The sequence below is a fragment of the Schistocerca gregaria genome, chromosome 2 (genome assembly GCF_023897955.1).
Source record: "Schistocerca gregaria isolate iqSchGreg1 chromosome 2, iqSchGreg1.2, whole genome shotgun sequence".
Taxonomy (NCBI): Eukaryota; Metazoa; Arthropoda; class Insecta; order Orthoptera; family Acrididae; genus Schistocerca; species Schistocerca gregaria.
Window position 1 is genome coordinate 400,265,004 of NC_064921.1, and position 15,831 is coordinate 400,280,834.

General features: G+C 40.0%; 1 protein-coding gene across 6 annotated transcripts in view; it reads left to right on the forward strand.

Moving 5' to 3' along the window:
- The window catches only part of LOC126322393 (rho guanine nucleotide exchange factor 7), a 136,980-nt gene that overhangs the window by 886 nt on the left and 120,263 nt on the right, over positions 1-15,831 (forward strand). The gene's annotated exons all lie outside the window — the stretch shown is intronic.

Here is a 15,831-nt window from a genome sequence, read left to right on the forward strand (position 1 = left end):
TTAATCATCAGGAATTTTCAGCGCTCTTCCAGGGCTGGCTCCTTTCGTTAGTTCCTTGTTCATAGATCAAATTCACAGTAAATAATATTACATGGAACATGTCACTGCCACTGTTGATTCCACTCACAATGTCTTTTCAGTACTATGCTTTGATTTTCATGTGACAATGTATTGAATATGATTACAGAATACTGCAACTATTCAACTAATTAAATATATATTTATTCCCATAAATTAGTTTTTAATCCTGTTCATACTCGTCTTCAGCTGGGATGTATAGAAGTCACGTCTTTATTTCTGCAGAATGATGCAGGCTCCTGGCTTGCTGCAGTATAGTTAGGATTGTAGTTAGCATTCTCTTGCACAGTATAGTGGGTAGTGACCAACACTTCCACTTTGTCTCTTGGTCTTTAATTTATCACTCTATAAATATATTTATTGTCACCATAAATCCACCAACAACCAGTATGTGTCAGTATTATGGAGACAGTCAGTACACATATTGAGCGTGAACATTTATTTATTTGTAACTGATAGGCAATTAAACTGGAAGCTGCTAGTTGGACACTATTTATATTACTGCTAGTACCGTTGTAAGCCAGTATCGAGTATCATGCTATGTAAATAAAGATGTAACTTCCATGTGTCCCATCTGGAGGTTAGTCTGAAAAAGGGAGTACTTTAAAATAGTTATTGGTTTGCAGTTTTCTGCATTTATAAGAAAATACTTGTTTGTATGACTGACCGAAGAAACTATTTACATGTCTTGTTACCTGGTCTTGTTAAATAAATTTGGGTTCATGATGATGTGACTGCATTGTGCTATGACTGCTACACCATCAGTGTTGCAGGATGTGCACTTCTATCTCCAAAGTGGCTTGTACAGGGAACTGTGGGATCATATCTACAGCACTGGGGTGAGCTCAGAGTGAAGAGTACTTACTCAGCATCAACCACCTTTTTTAACAAATGCTTCTACCCAGGAGGTTGATGACTGTGGCCTCGTAGTCAACCATGCTGGCAGGCAGTGGGTGAGTACGCTGAGACAGTGGAATGCAGTGACAACACAGTGCAGCGAAGGACTTACTGATGCAAGGAAGTTATACAGGGGTTGAAACTTATAGTGGCAACTATTTATTCACAACCGAAACAAAAGAGTTACATGGTAGTACCTGTTACTGCCCTTCAAACAAGTCACCAGCATTGTGTAGAACCTATTGCCAGCGATGTGGAATGTGTAGTATACCATTAGCAGAGCCTGTTCTGTTGATGGTGCGAATGAGGCGGTCTACTGCCTGTCGATTCTCTGGAACAGTTCTGAAACGAATGCCATGAAGTGGTTCCTTCATCTTCGGTATCAAATCGATGTCACAAGGACTTAAGTCTGGGGAGTATGGTGGATGGTACAGTACTTCCCAGTCCTATCGACGAAGCAGAGCAGCCACAGCGTGCGCTGTATGCACCCGTGCATTGTCGTGCAAAATAATGGGTGGGCTGTGCAGAAAGTGTCGCCGTTTCTTTCACAAATCTGGCCGCAGGTGATGCTTCAAAAATGTACAGTAATACTGTGCATTGATGGTCTGCCATGGAGGAACGTAATGCTTTAGGATCACACCATTGTAGTCGTACACGAGAATCACCATAACTTTAGACTTCTCCATTTGCACCATCAACAGAACAGGCTCTGCTAACGGTATACCACGCCTTCCACATCACTGGCAACTGGTTCTACACAACGCTGGTGACTACTTTGAAGGACCGTAACAGGTGCAAACATGTAACTCTTTTGTATCGGTTGTGAATAAATAGTTGCCACTATTTAAGTTCCAACCCTCGTACAACTGAGCTGGTGTATGCTGCCTCTGCCTCAAGGTGATTGGCAGGGCTTGCAGATACTCTGTCAAATCTATGACTCTTTGAGACTGGCTTGAGTTTCAGGTGATTGCACCCAATGGGTGGCTTCACCTTGTCATATCTAATTTGTACTGTAGAACCGTTAGTGTTATTTGACAGCTTGCAGACCAGTGGTTTCACCTAGTTGATCATGATGTTCAGTGAGACTGTCACTTCTTGGCCACCCATTTGACCGATCACTGATGTGGGGACTGGACTGGCTGAATGCGTGACGCCAAAGGTTTCAGTCACTAGTGACTGAGATGGCATCATATATACACCCACTGGCCAGGTATACCACTTCACATAGTGGGTTGTGCAAATGTAGTATTGTGTTGCAGGATGTAGTAGTGTAGTCTGCTGTTGCTGGTAGAATACTGTGGTGCTGAACACAATGGCAGAGTTACTGCAGCACCCAGGGGCAGAATTGCTTAGGTGACTGGCCAGCATACATTTTGACTGGTTGCTAATGGCCTCCCTGATGCCGAAGTCTCGTAACTTTGCGCCCCCTTGGAAGAATTTGGTCATCTGAAGTCCTGGCTGGTACTGAACCGGTGAACTACTGAAAAGATATGGTACAGCTATGCATTATGGTCTCTTGTCCTCTTACTTCTGTCAAGCCATATGTTCAATCCAATGTGTTGTGGGCAATGGACTAAGAGAATGATTTGGCAGATGACTGTCCACTGATAATTGGCTTAGGCCACTGAGCAATGAACAGGAGTAAGAAAGTTACCCAGCACAAAATTCCTATTACCACGACTTTGTGCTTGCACCCAGTGCCGTATCATTGAATATGATGGAACACGTGTTCTGCATTAATGAGCCCATTCTGTGCTGCTAACAGCTTGTTGAGGGAATGAAGCATGGAGTAATGAGAAAATTTAGAGAACTAGAATTTGAGACCGACTGTTGAATGACTCTACTGCCATCAATGTACATTGTGTGTAAGGGCCACGAAGATAAGATCTGAGATATTAGGGCTCATACAGAGCCTTATAGATAGTCATTTTCCCCTTGCTGTATTTGCATGTGGAACAGGAAAGGAAATGACTAGTAGTACCCTCCGGCATGCACCATATGATTACTTGCAGAGTATCTGTGTAGATTTAGATGAACTCAGTCCATTCTGCTATTCTTTTATGGGTGTAACACACTTGTTCTTAATTTATGAATTTGTAACAAATGACAAAATTGCTTTATCTGTTCTGACCTGAAGTTAGTAATTGATGTCTCTGTAGTATTGGACTTAATCTAGACCTTGCGCCACTGTTTCAGCTTTTTGATTTGAAATAGCTATAATTTCTGTGTAGTGTGAAAAATGATCTATTAGTGTTAACAAACTATGATTTCCGGCCACATCTGCCCAAGAGGATCTAGGGTATTTGAACCAATCATGTCGAATGATCTGCTTCCCTCCAGTCAGCTCTGTTGCAGAATTTGCTGATGATTTAATTTGGCTACGTGTGCATGTGGTACATAGTTCTTTACAAACTGCTCTGTATTCTGCTTACATGTTTGCCATTAATATTCTACATCTACGTCTATACTCTGCAAATCACCATGAGATGCATGGCAGAGGGTACGTCCCACTGTACCAGTTATTAGGGTTTCTTCCTGTTCCATTCACATATGGAGCATTGGAAAAAAATGATTGTTTGAATGCCTCTGTGTGTGCAGTAATTATTTGAACCTTATTTCTCAATTTCAGTGTTAGCGTTACATAGGGGATTGTAGTGTACTCCAAGAGCCATCATTTAAAGCTGGTTCATGAAACTTTGTTAGTAGGCTTTCTCAATATAGTTCATGCCTATCTTCAAGAATTTTTCAATTCAGTTCCTTCAACATCTCTGTGAGACTCTCCAATGGATCAAACAAACCTGTGACCATTCATGCTGCCCTTCCCTGTATACATTCAGTATCCCTATTAATCCTATCTTTTATGGGTCCCCACACACTTTAGTATCCTAGAACTGGTTCCACAAGTGATTTGTAAACAAACTTATTTGTAGACTGATTGCACTTACCGCCGTATTCTACCAATGAACCCAAGTCTACCATCTGTTTTACCCACAACTGATCCTATGTGATCATTAAATTTCACATCTGTACAAAGTGTTGCACCCAGGTATTTGTATGAGTGTCTGGTTCCAACAGTGACTCATTGATACTATAGTTATACAATGCTACATATTTTGTTTTGTGAAGTGCACAGTTTTATACTTCTGGATGTTTAAAGCAAGTTGCCAGTCTTTGCAATACTTTGAAATCTTATCGAGATCTGACTGAATATTTATGCAGCTAGTACTTAATTCTAGGTAACTGCATCATCTGCAAAAAGTGAAGTTACTATTAATATTGTCTGCAAGGTCATTAATACTCATCATGAACAGCAAGGGTCCCAACATAATTCCCTGGGGCACACCTGAAGTTACTTCTACATCTTACGATGGCATACTATCCAAGATAATATGCTGTGTCTTCACTACCAAATAAGTCATCAATTCAGTCACAAATATCGCTTGATGTCTGTATGATTGTACTTTTTACAATAAGTGTAGATGTGGTACTGAGTCATATGCTTTTTGACCCTCAAGAAATGCTGCATCTGCCTGACTGCCTTCATCCAACACTTTCAGGAGACCACCTGAGAAAAGTGCAAGTTGTGTTTCACATGATCGATGCTTTTATACTGTGTTCTGATTGGCATTGAGGAGTTCATTCTGTTCAAGGTACCTCATTACATTTGAACTCAGAATATGTTCTAAGACTACAACAAATCGATGTCAAGAATACTGGATGGGTTTTGAGGATTGTTTCACTGCTCTTCTTGTAGATGGTTGTGACATGCGCTTTTTTCTATGAATTGGGCACAGTTTTTAGTTCAAGAGATCTGTTGTTGTTGTGGTCTTCAGTCAAAATCAAGAGATCTATGGTGCATTATAGTTATTAGAGGGGCTAACTCAGCTGCAATTTCAGTATACCATCTAACAGGGAGTCCATCGAGCCCTAGAGCTTTGTTCAGTTTTAATGATTTCAGCTGTTTCTCAGTAACATGACACTAATACTTCATCCAGCTTTTCAGTGGTAAAAGGATAAAATTGCGTCAATTCTCCTGGGTTATCCTTTGTAAAGGGACATTGAAAAAGGGATTTGCTTTGCTACCCTCAATTTCATGTCCTGTCTCATTCGCTGGGGACTGGACACTAACTTTGGTGCCACTGACAGCCTTCACATATGACAAAAATTTCTTTGGATTTTGTGAAATATCATTGGCTAGTTTCTGCTGCACTGGTCATTTAAAACTTCACACATTTCTTTCTGGACACCCAAACGTGTTTCATTCAGCATATCTCTACTTGTACATTACATTAATCCTTGTTACATAGATCATAAATACAACATTTCGTAATGATGTGGAATGTGTCACTTTAACATAAGTTTTCTTTACACAAAATAACCAATTAATTATTTTTTTTTACTACTTCATATCTAAGAATTCGTCTATTGAGTAGAAGGAGTTGTCATTCGGAAATTCTTTTAATTTGCTTTTAAATGTTGGTTGGCTGTCTGTCAGACCTTTAATACTATTTGGCAAATGACCAAAGACTTTTGTGGCAGCATAATTCACCCCTTTCTGTGCCAAAGTGAGATTTAATCCAGAATACTGAATGTCATCATTTCTTCTAGTGTTGTAGCTATGCACTTTGCTGTTATTTTTTAATTTGGATAGGTTACTAATGACAAATTTCATAAGTGAACATATGTATTGTGAAGGTACTGTGAAAATCCCGAGTTCCTTAAACAAATCTCTGCAAGGTGATCTTGGGTGGGCTCCAGCTCTTATTCTGATTACACACTTTTGTGCAGTGAGTACTTTCTCTCTGAATGATGAATTGCCCCAAAATATGATGCCATATGCAAGCAGTGAATGAAAATAGGCTCAGTAGGCTAATTTACTGATATGTTTATCACCAAAATTTGCAATAACTTTGATAACATAAGTAGATGAACCTAACCGTTTCAACAGATCATCAATGTGTTTCTTCCATTTCAATTTCTCATTGATGCACACACACAGAAATTGTGAGTAGGCCTATTCTACCTTAGCAACAGACTTCCGTGCATAGTCTATATTTATCAATGGTGTTACGCCATTTACTGTACAGAATTGTATAAACTGTTGATTCTTCAGTTTCTCCAGGCATATTTTATGACGAAATAAATCTCGGGTGAACAGCCTGGTACGAGTGCCTAGAACACAATATTTTGGCAATCAGATGTGGTGATGTACATCAGCGCACCTGATGCCGGCAACATGGTTGATTCCCGAAATATTGTGTCCTATGCACACTCATACCAGGCTGTTCACCCGAGATTTATTTCGTCTTGTATAAACTGTGTTTTCTCAAAATTTAGTGAGAGTCCATTTGCAGAGAACCACTTAATAATTTTCTGAAAGACATTATTTACAATTTCCTCAGCTAATTCTTGCTTCTTGCTTCTTGGGTGTGATTACTATACTTGCATCATCAGCAAAAAGAACTAACTTTGCATATTCATGAATACAGAGTGGCAAGTCATTGATATATACTAAGAACAATAAGGGACCCAAGACTAAAACCTGTGGGACACCATTCTTGATAGCTCCCCAGTCAGAGGACTCTGCTGGTTTTTGTAGACTATCTATACTATTAATGTCAGCCTTCTGCATTCTTCCAGTTAAGTATGAATTAATAAACCATTTGTCCACTGTCACACTCATACCACAATAATCATGATTCACACAATCAAAAGCCTTTGAGAGATCATAAAATATCCTAATGGGTGCTGTTCAGTTATTTATTGCATTTAATATTTGATCAGTGAAAGCATACATAGCATTTTCGGTTCGACAGAAGTGTCTGATTCCATGCGTCGGCTTTGACCCGTGACGTAAGGGTGTTGTCGTATGTGACGTCTTGATGGTGCGGAGTTTGGTTTGGGAGTGTGGCATGTTTGTAGATGTTGTCATGTTGTGGTTTGTTGTGCTCTCTGGTGATATGTTCAGGGTTTTCGTTTGTGTGGTGTAATTGACTCAGTTTGCTTTTCCTCATTATCCAGAATTGTTCGAGTGTCGGCTGTGTTTGTAGTGGAATTCATTTCAGTGAGTTAATGATTTTGTGTGAAAGTTAATTTAGTGTTGCTCGCTGTACATCGTGTGGAAATTTTAGTAAAATTAATCTGTTGTTGTTTATGTTCAGGAATGGATATGACGGACATAGTTAACAGTGCGCAGCTCAAGGGAAGTGTTTTATCCCAATGAGTGGCTGTGTTTGTTGTTTTTGGTATCGAGAGATGTTTTTGAGCTATATAGGCCAAGGGAAGTGTGATCCTAATTTATGGGATCGGGAGCTGCTGTTGAGCTATATAGATCAAGAGAAGTGTCCGATTCCAGATGATATTGTGTTTAGTGGTATTTGGGGAGTTTTGTGATGTCGGTTTTTTTCGTCATTTTGTGTGGTTTTGTATGGGGGTGGGTGTCTAAATGTATTTATATTTAGTTTGCCCCCCACCCAGAAACACCCCATTTCCCACTCTTGTCCCATTAGTGTCATTAGGCTTTTTGTGGAAAGTGTGTGTGTTTGTTTTTCGATGTATTTTCGTCCTCATAATGTGTATGTACCGACTTTATATGCACCATATTGGAATCGTGGTTTATGGTCATTTTCGCCATATTTGTGACGTCATGGGTCAAAGCAGACGGGCGGGATCGGACGCTTCAGTATTTCCGCATTTTCTGTTGAAAAGACTTTCTGAAAACCAAATTAACATTTGTTAGTACTTCAGTTTTACAAGTGTGTGATGCTACTCTTGAATACATTACTATTTCAAGAATTTTGGATAAAACTGTCAGAAGTGAGACTGGGCAGTAGTTGCTAGCGTCAGATCTATCCCCTTTTTTATGGAATGGTTTGACGATAGCATATGTCAGTCTATCTGGAAAAATTCCCTGTTTCGGTGAGCTACTACATATGTGGCTGAGAATCCTACTTATTTGTTGGGAACAAGCTTTTAGTGCTCTGTTGGAAATGCCATCAGTTCCATGTGAGCTTTTAGTTTTGAGTGAATTTATTATTTTCCTAATTTCAGTAGGCGAGGTGGGTTGAATTTTAATTTTATCGAATTGCATAGGTACTGCCTCTTCCATTTACTGCCTTTCATTTTCTAATGAATAGCTGAAACCTATTTTTTTTTACAACACTTAAAAAATTACTATTAAAAATGTTTTCTACTTCTGACTTCTTGATAACAAACTTTTCATTGTGTTTGATAGTAACACAGTCTTCCTGTGCTCTCGGTTGCCCTGTTTCCCTTTTCACAGTATTCCAAATTGTTTTAATTTTATCATGAGATGTGCTAATCTCAGACATAATGCACATACTTCTGAACTTTTTAATAACTTTTCTTAATACAGTGCAGTAGTTTTTATAACGTTTCATTGTTTCAGGATTATTACTCCTAGCTATAATTTACATTTCCCTTTTCTGTGTACAAGATATTTTTATCTCTTTAGTAGCCATGGCTTTTCACATGGTTTCTTACAGTTATATTTCACTGTTTTCTTAGGGAAACTGTTTTCAAATATACTTGCAGAGGTATCATGAAATAGGTTAAATTTTGAATTAGCATCATGTTCCCTGTACACTTCATCCCAGTCTAACACTCGCAAGCTTTCCCTAAAATTTTGAAGTGTTAAATCGTTAATGGAACACGCTATTTTGGAGGACTGTTTTGCATTACTGTATGGAGCTATATCATATACTGTAAGTAGCTGTGCATCGTAATCAGACCGACCATTCTTAACAGGAAAAGTTTTTATGTGATTGAATTTATCTTGGTCTATGAAAATGTTATCTATCAGTGTGGTGCTTTCCTGTACCACCCGAGTAGGAAAATCAATATCTTATGTCAAATTGAAAGAACCAAGTAATACTTCAAGGTCAAGCTTTCTGTCTGACTTTCAGAAAATCTACATTGAAATCCCCACAAACAATAATTTGTTTTCCTTTGTCTGACAGGTAGCACAACAAAGAATCCAAGTTTTGTAAAAGTAGTTGAAAATTTCCCTGTGGGATCCTATACACGGCTACAATTATAAAAGTGCCTTTATTTAGTTTAAGTTCACATGCATATGCTTCTATATGTTGCTCTATGCAAAATTTTTTAGTTTCCAAATTTTTCACACTGTGAATGATTTTAACATGTATGGCAACTCCTCTCCATAGTGTCTCTACTTATTTGTGCTGAAAGCTTATTTACAATTTCCAAACTTCTGACTGTATGATGTTCAGACAGGCATAGTACATCCATTCCACCCTCAGGTTCAAAATCTTCTATACAAACAAGAAGGTCATCTACTTTGTATTTTTTAATCCCCTGATGTTCTGGTGTAATATATTAACATTATTTTTTACCGTGCTTTTATGTGGATCTTGTGGCATACTAACATTATTTTTCACTGTACTGTTATGAGAATCCTGTGATATTTTCACGTCACCAGTACCTGCCTGTCTGAACATTTCATTAAGCTTAATTTCAATCAATGTAGGATGATTGGATACTGATCTTGGCCTAAAAAAGTATTCACATGAGTTTCAGTGCCTCCCCTTAAAGATTTTGCTATCATCCCAGCCAGTTTACCCTTCCCTTTCCTATTGAGATGCAGGCCATGTCTTGTGAAGCCCCACCTACCAATACCATCAAAAGGAACCAAACCTATGCTTGACAGAGTAGCTGCCTGAAGCAGCTGATATAGCTCCATATTGACCCTCCTGACAAAGCTGTTCAGTTCGGGCCGGTCGTACTGCATGAAAACAGGAACCAAGCCAACATTTGTATGGTTCGTTGCAGATGCTATTTTTACCAGGACACACTCAATATTGTAGCCCTGATCCCTATCAGTACTGTTTCCTGCTCCACCCACTACCACAACATGATCCTGCTTTGTAAAACTTTTGCACAATGATCCTACATTCTCTATCAGTTGGCTAAGACATGCACTGGGCTTGAAAATACTTGTGACCTGGTACCTGTCACCTAATTTGTTCTGCAAAATCTGGCCCACACCTTTTCCATGGCTACTACCTAACAAAAGAACTTTCCTCCTACTTTCTAATTTTTTTTGCAACAGTTGATTTCCTAGTGAAAGTCAGATGATTGCTGACTACACGTACATCTACTTGAGCCTCTTCCTTAGCTGACTGAGGTAGCAAGGCAAATCTGTTGTTTGTGCCAATGATGAAACTGTCTGATACTATTCTCTTTCTGTGGCCCCTGTTCCTTGCTGCCACTTCCCACCTGCCTTCACCCTCCTCCCCTCCTAATCTCATCAGTTCCTCCCTAGCACTATCCAGTTCAGTCTGAAGGGTTCTAATCTTCCCTTCCAGTTCCACTATTTTCCTATCCCTTGAACATAATCTGCAATACCATGGAAGAGACTCATTTGCTTCGCTGATTCCCATGCCACTACATTCATCCCAATGTAACCATCTGCCACAACAGCTGCACAGAGCCCCAGAACTGACTTCCCTACGACAGCTCCCTTGTGGTTTACAATATTTTTTACAAAATTTATCTGAGCAATAACAATAATATTCTATTAACTACAGATCACAAAATCCACTAAAGTTCTATGGAACACTAATATATGTGTATACTAAGCTTTGTTTTACTCCTGTCAAGCAGTAATCTGTGCTTCTTTATAAGTTTTATTACAGTGATTGAATACTAAGGATGTTCCCTTCCATTATGAACAGTTCTACTGGGTACATATCTATCCAGCGCACAGTCAGTTATCCTTTTAAACTTGAACCATAGTTCTTCTGCATGCTCCTACCCTGTTCTGAAAGTTTCAAGTTCCTCATTGAGATATGACATTACTGAGTTTTTTATCTAATTTATTGAACATTTGTAACTTTCTGCATGTTTTAGTTGTCCTTTGTACTTTGGTAATCATTGTTGCCACAACCGCACCATTGTCATTAATACCGCTTTCGATGTGTATATCCTCAAAGAGGTCAGTTGTATTTGTTGCAGCTGTGGATCCTACAACGTCACCCTTTTACGTGCTGAAGGTTTTTGTATTCGTACCATTGCTTCTCCACTGTGGGTGTTGCTGAATACTGACTGTGCATGGTGCCATAATAAAGGTGCCATCCAGGGCTCTCTCACATGCCTTCCCGTGTCCAGCCACCAAGACATGGGTCTTGCACTTCTGTCTCCGTCATACGGTCCACCGACTGTTTCCGTCGCCCTGTTTCCAAATCGGAACTCTCCTTTGATGGTCAGTCGCTCAATGTGGTGAAGTCTTATCGCTTTCAAGGACTGACCTTCAGTGTCTTTTTGACACGTCTCACACATCTTCACCAACGTAAGCAAACATGCTGGTCACACTGTAAGACTGTTTGCTGCACCAGTAACACCAGCAAGGGTGCAGACTGTGGCACACATTTGCAGGTTTGCAAAGCTCTGATCGTGTCCCGTCTTGATGATGAGAGTGTGACGTATGGCTTAGCATCACCTTAAGTATTGTGGGTGTTTGGCTTGATACACCATTTTTGAATCCAACTTGTAACAGGTGAGTTTTGGACCAGCCCTGTGAACAGCCTGCTCAAGGCGACTGGAGTTCCTCCACTGCAGATCAGGCACTAAAAACTGCTGCCCAACTATGCAATACACATTCACTGTTCCCCTGAGCATCAGAAACACCTTGTCTTTTCTTCTGGTATTGTGAGCCACCTCCCATAACAGTGACCCAAGAGAGGAGTCATGATCATATTTTGCATACAGCATCTCCTCTTCAACTCCAACATCTTCCATTGTTGCTTCTTGTAAGGAAGCAGTTGTACATGCCCCCATGGTGTGTATCACGTCCTTGGATCTGTCTCGTCCTATACTTTACACCAAAATATTCTGTTGATCCTATGGTTTTCTCTGCCTGTTCATGGCCTTCTACTTCCTGACCTCCATCAAACTGGTCAGTTGGTCATCTTTGTCTGGACCCTAGGTTATTTTGGGATAGCAGGGAACAAACAAGGTGATTTGTTGGCCATTTGGCTACCATGATACTGACTTTGGAGATGGGAGCTCAATAACAAGACCTTCGGTCAGCTCTGCTTTGTCAGTTGTGGGAGGCTTGGAACACTGATAGATGGGCCCTGGTTTCTCTGTACAAACAGCAAGCAAAAATGCTTAACACTACCATATTGTAGTCTTCCTCCCCTGCTTCTCGCAGACCACATACTGTTCTGTCGGTTTCACATTGGGCACAACTGGCTTATCCATATCCATATCGACATCCACATCCTATGACAAGAGGACCCTCCCCACTGCTGGTGTGGTGCTCTCCTGACTGTGGACCACTTCCTTGTGGTACAGTGCCTAACAATGAAATCTGGCTGCCACACTGCTTCTGGTGCTAGCGAGCAACACCAAAGTGGTTGATCAGGTTTAATGTTTTATTCTTGGTGAAGGTTTTTACTCCTCTCTGTGAGGTTGAGCACATTGGCTTCGTTGACCTCTTGAGGTACTGGAAGGGTGCCCCCTTCACCTACTTCTGTCCCAGGGGCCGATGTCTACCTTTGCTTGGTTGTCTGGCCTGGGTGTTGCACTTAGCACATTTTTAATTCTCATTCTTTCACATCTGCTGTCTTGTCATATTGTTTTCTTTCCTGAGGTTTTATTAACTTGTCCATGTTGCTAGTTTTATTGTGGTAATGGAGGGCCAGGAAACATTGGTCGGATGCCTGTGGTGCATCTCCTGTCGCATAGCAGGTTCATCTGGATTTGCTTCCTCTGCCCTTCCTCTCTGGGTATTCTTCCTGTCTTTCCAGAAATGGGATTTAGGGAGTGATGTTCTTATAGTTTGGCCGCTTTAATGACACCAGTCCAATCCAATCCTATCCTGCTTTACCCAAAAAAGAGAGGCAGAGGTACTAGCATCCAGGAGGGGTACCCACACATTTGGTGAGGACTGATTCCTCATATCTCCTCTCAGTGCATCTAACAGCTGCTGAAGAACTGTGTCTGCCTGCATTTGTACCATCTGATTCTCTAAGGACTGAACTGTCTCTGCAGTGGTAATCTCTTCAACCCCCCACCCCTCAGGTCCTCAGTTTGTTTCTTTCAGTCCCTGTGTCCACAACAAAAAGAAAAATTGACTGGGGAAGGAACCAACACCATTCATAATTGTTGCTACTGAATGCACCTCATTCCTACAGCTGAGTATTAATCATGGGTGTATCCAGGCCTCCTGTTTAGGTGGCCTGTATGTAGTGACTCTGGTGTAGCAGCAATGTCATTGATAGTATTTCCATTGCCACTGCATAGACAAGGCATTGATAGTGTCTTGCTGCTAGCATACATTATGTATGACCAGAATTCGAATTTCTGTAAAACATCATCAATCTAGGGGTTTTTGCATTCATTTAAATTTTGTATGCTTTGTTTAATATTTTCTGCAACAGTGTTCTAACCTGTTTTGTGTACCATGGGGATCAACGCCAAACAGACTGGTACATGTGGAGTTAATTTAGGCCTACTGTTATTGAATAACCCATTTGTCTGTTTTATTGATGATATTTAACTCACGTGATTAATTTCAAAACTATACAGTTTCATCTTCAGACATGCTTGTGACAGTCCAACTCAGCCAAAATATTGAAGTACATAAGTTATCCAAAATGTAACCACATCAAAAATCGTTAATGCTGCCTACAGTAAACATAGGATATGCCAGTTCTTGTGTAGACCCATTTTGAAGATCGAACATACAGTAACAAAAGTTACTGTACCTAAAGACTGCTAAAAGCATATCTGCAGGTGAAACTGTAGGGTATCAAAACTGATCCTGTCAATTGTCATCAGTAAAACAAATGAATGATTATCCAACAACAGTGTATTAATGACATACAGTGTGAGTGACCCCACAGTTTCATATATAAAGATGAATGACAAAATACATAGGGAGCACAGAGCAAAGAATGGAAAAACAATATGGCTTGCTCCCTCCCTCTGTAACTAAGCCTTCATATATGCAAACAAAGGTGCCTGCTAAAGTTGGTTGTAAGGCATCTGGAGAAGACAGAAAAGAGAGGGATGCATAGAGAATAGAAAACCAGAAATGAGTAAGAGAGGGCAACAAGAGCAGTAACTGAAGCCTTAGATATCACATAGCATACTCACAACCAAATTGTCACCCTTCAGCTTAATCTATACCTTGAGCTACACTACATATCACTGTATCACCACTACTTATGTTCCAAAAAATAATACACAAAGAAATTTCTTAGCATTCTCTTCTCTCCGTGTTTGACATGTAAGGCATCACATGACTGACTTGACTTAATTTCTTTGGCACCTATGGAGGCATAGGGCATCTCAGATAACTTGTCATTCATCTCTGTTTTTTGTGATTTTCTCAGATTCCGCTCACGTTTTGCCAACTCTGCTTGCGTCCCCTTTCACCACCCTCCCCCCACAAACTCTTCTAGGTCTGCCTCTCATCATTGTTCCTTTGGTATTCCATTCCAGTGCCTTCTTTTCGATTACTGCATTTGGCTTCCTCAGTATGTGCCCTAGCCATCACCTCTTTCTCTCATGTATCTGTCATTCTATAGGTGTGTGGTTTGTTTTCCTTCAGATATCCTTGCTACTTTATTTTTTCTTTCCGTCAGATATTCATTATGCACCAGACACACCTGTTCATGACTGTGACTGTGATGTTATATTTGTATTAAACATATGAATTTTAGTTTTGCATGTTATATTTCTGTTTCTCCATATTGGATACAGTTGCATGAAGACAGCATTTGCATTCGTTACATGGTTCTTTACATCCTCTCTGGCTCCACCATCTCAATGAGTCTAATTTAACTTTCATATCTGCCAACTTTGGAGCTGCTGTCAGTGAAATCCAAGTCCCCCCAGACGCTTATGGATCTCCCATTGGATTTCGCACCTTCTGCTTGCTGTGACTCTTCTCATAAATGAATCAAAAGAGAAGTAGGAAGTGAATTTGTGACAAAATACAACCCTGATAGACTCCGGTTGTTACCTCTATTGGATCTGTGAGATTTGTAGCCATCATACAGACCATTGATGACAATTAGAATGTTCTGGGGTACACCATACTTCTGCAACACCTGCCACAGCACTTGATGTTTCACACAATCAAAGACCTTTTCAGAATTAATGAACGCCAGGTACATGGTTGCCTGGAATTCTTTCCTTTGCTGTAATATGATCCTAAGAGTATTAATAAGATCAACACAAATGTGTTGTTCATGAAACTGGTTTTTTCTTTTTTTTTTCATACATTTGATTTTCAACTGAGTCTTTAATCCTCTTGAAAATAACTGTGGTGAGGACCTTACTGGACACTGACAGCAATGTATTGGCATACCAGTTTTGAAGATTTACCACCAATTCACTTTTCCACTCCTTTGAGGATATTTCTTCCAGCCAAACATGCTGCAGCAAGGGATGGAGCATTTTAGCAGTACTTCCAATATCGGTTTTTAAGAGCTCTGGTGCTATATTGTCCACATCTGGTGTCTGTGCCTGTTTTTAGGCTTCTCAAAGTCCATTGTGGTACACTACGGTGTTATATATGTTGATCTGCTTTGACTTCGTCTGGAACATCCCTCACCTATTCTTCTTGGTTGTCTTTACAAACAACTCCTTGAAATGCTCCTCCCATCTCCATCCATGTTTTTAAATCGTCTTTCACATCCAAAGTTCTTCATTGAGAATTGTTTGTTGATATTGGACTGCTCCATTATTTTTCCCAGATGCTAACATAATGCTATTTCCGTACTTTGTGTAAAGCTTTCAAAAGTATATGACCCTTACAGGATTCGAATATGTGACCTCTTTATATATGATTGGATGAGCTGT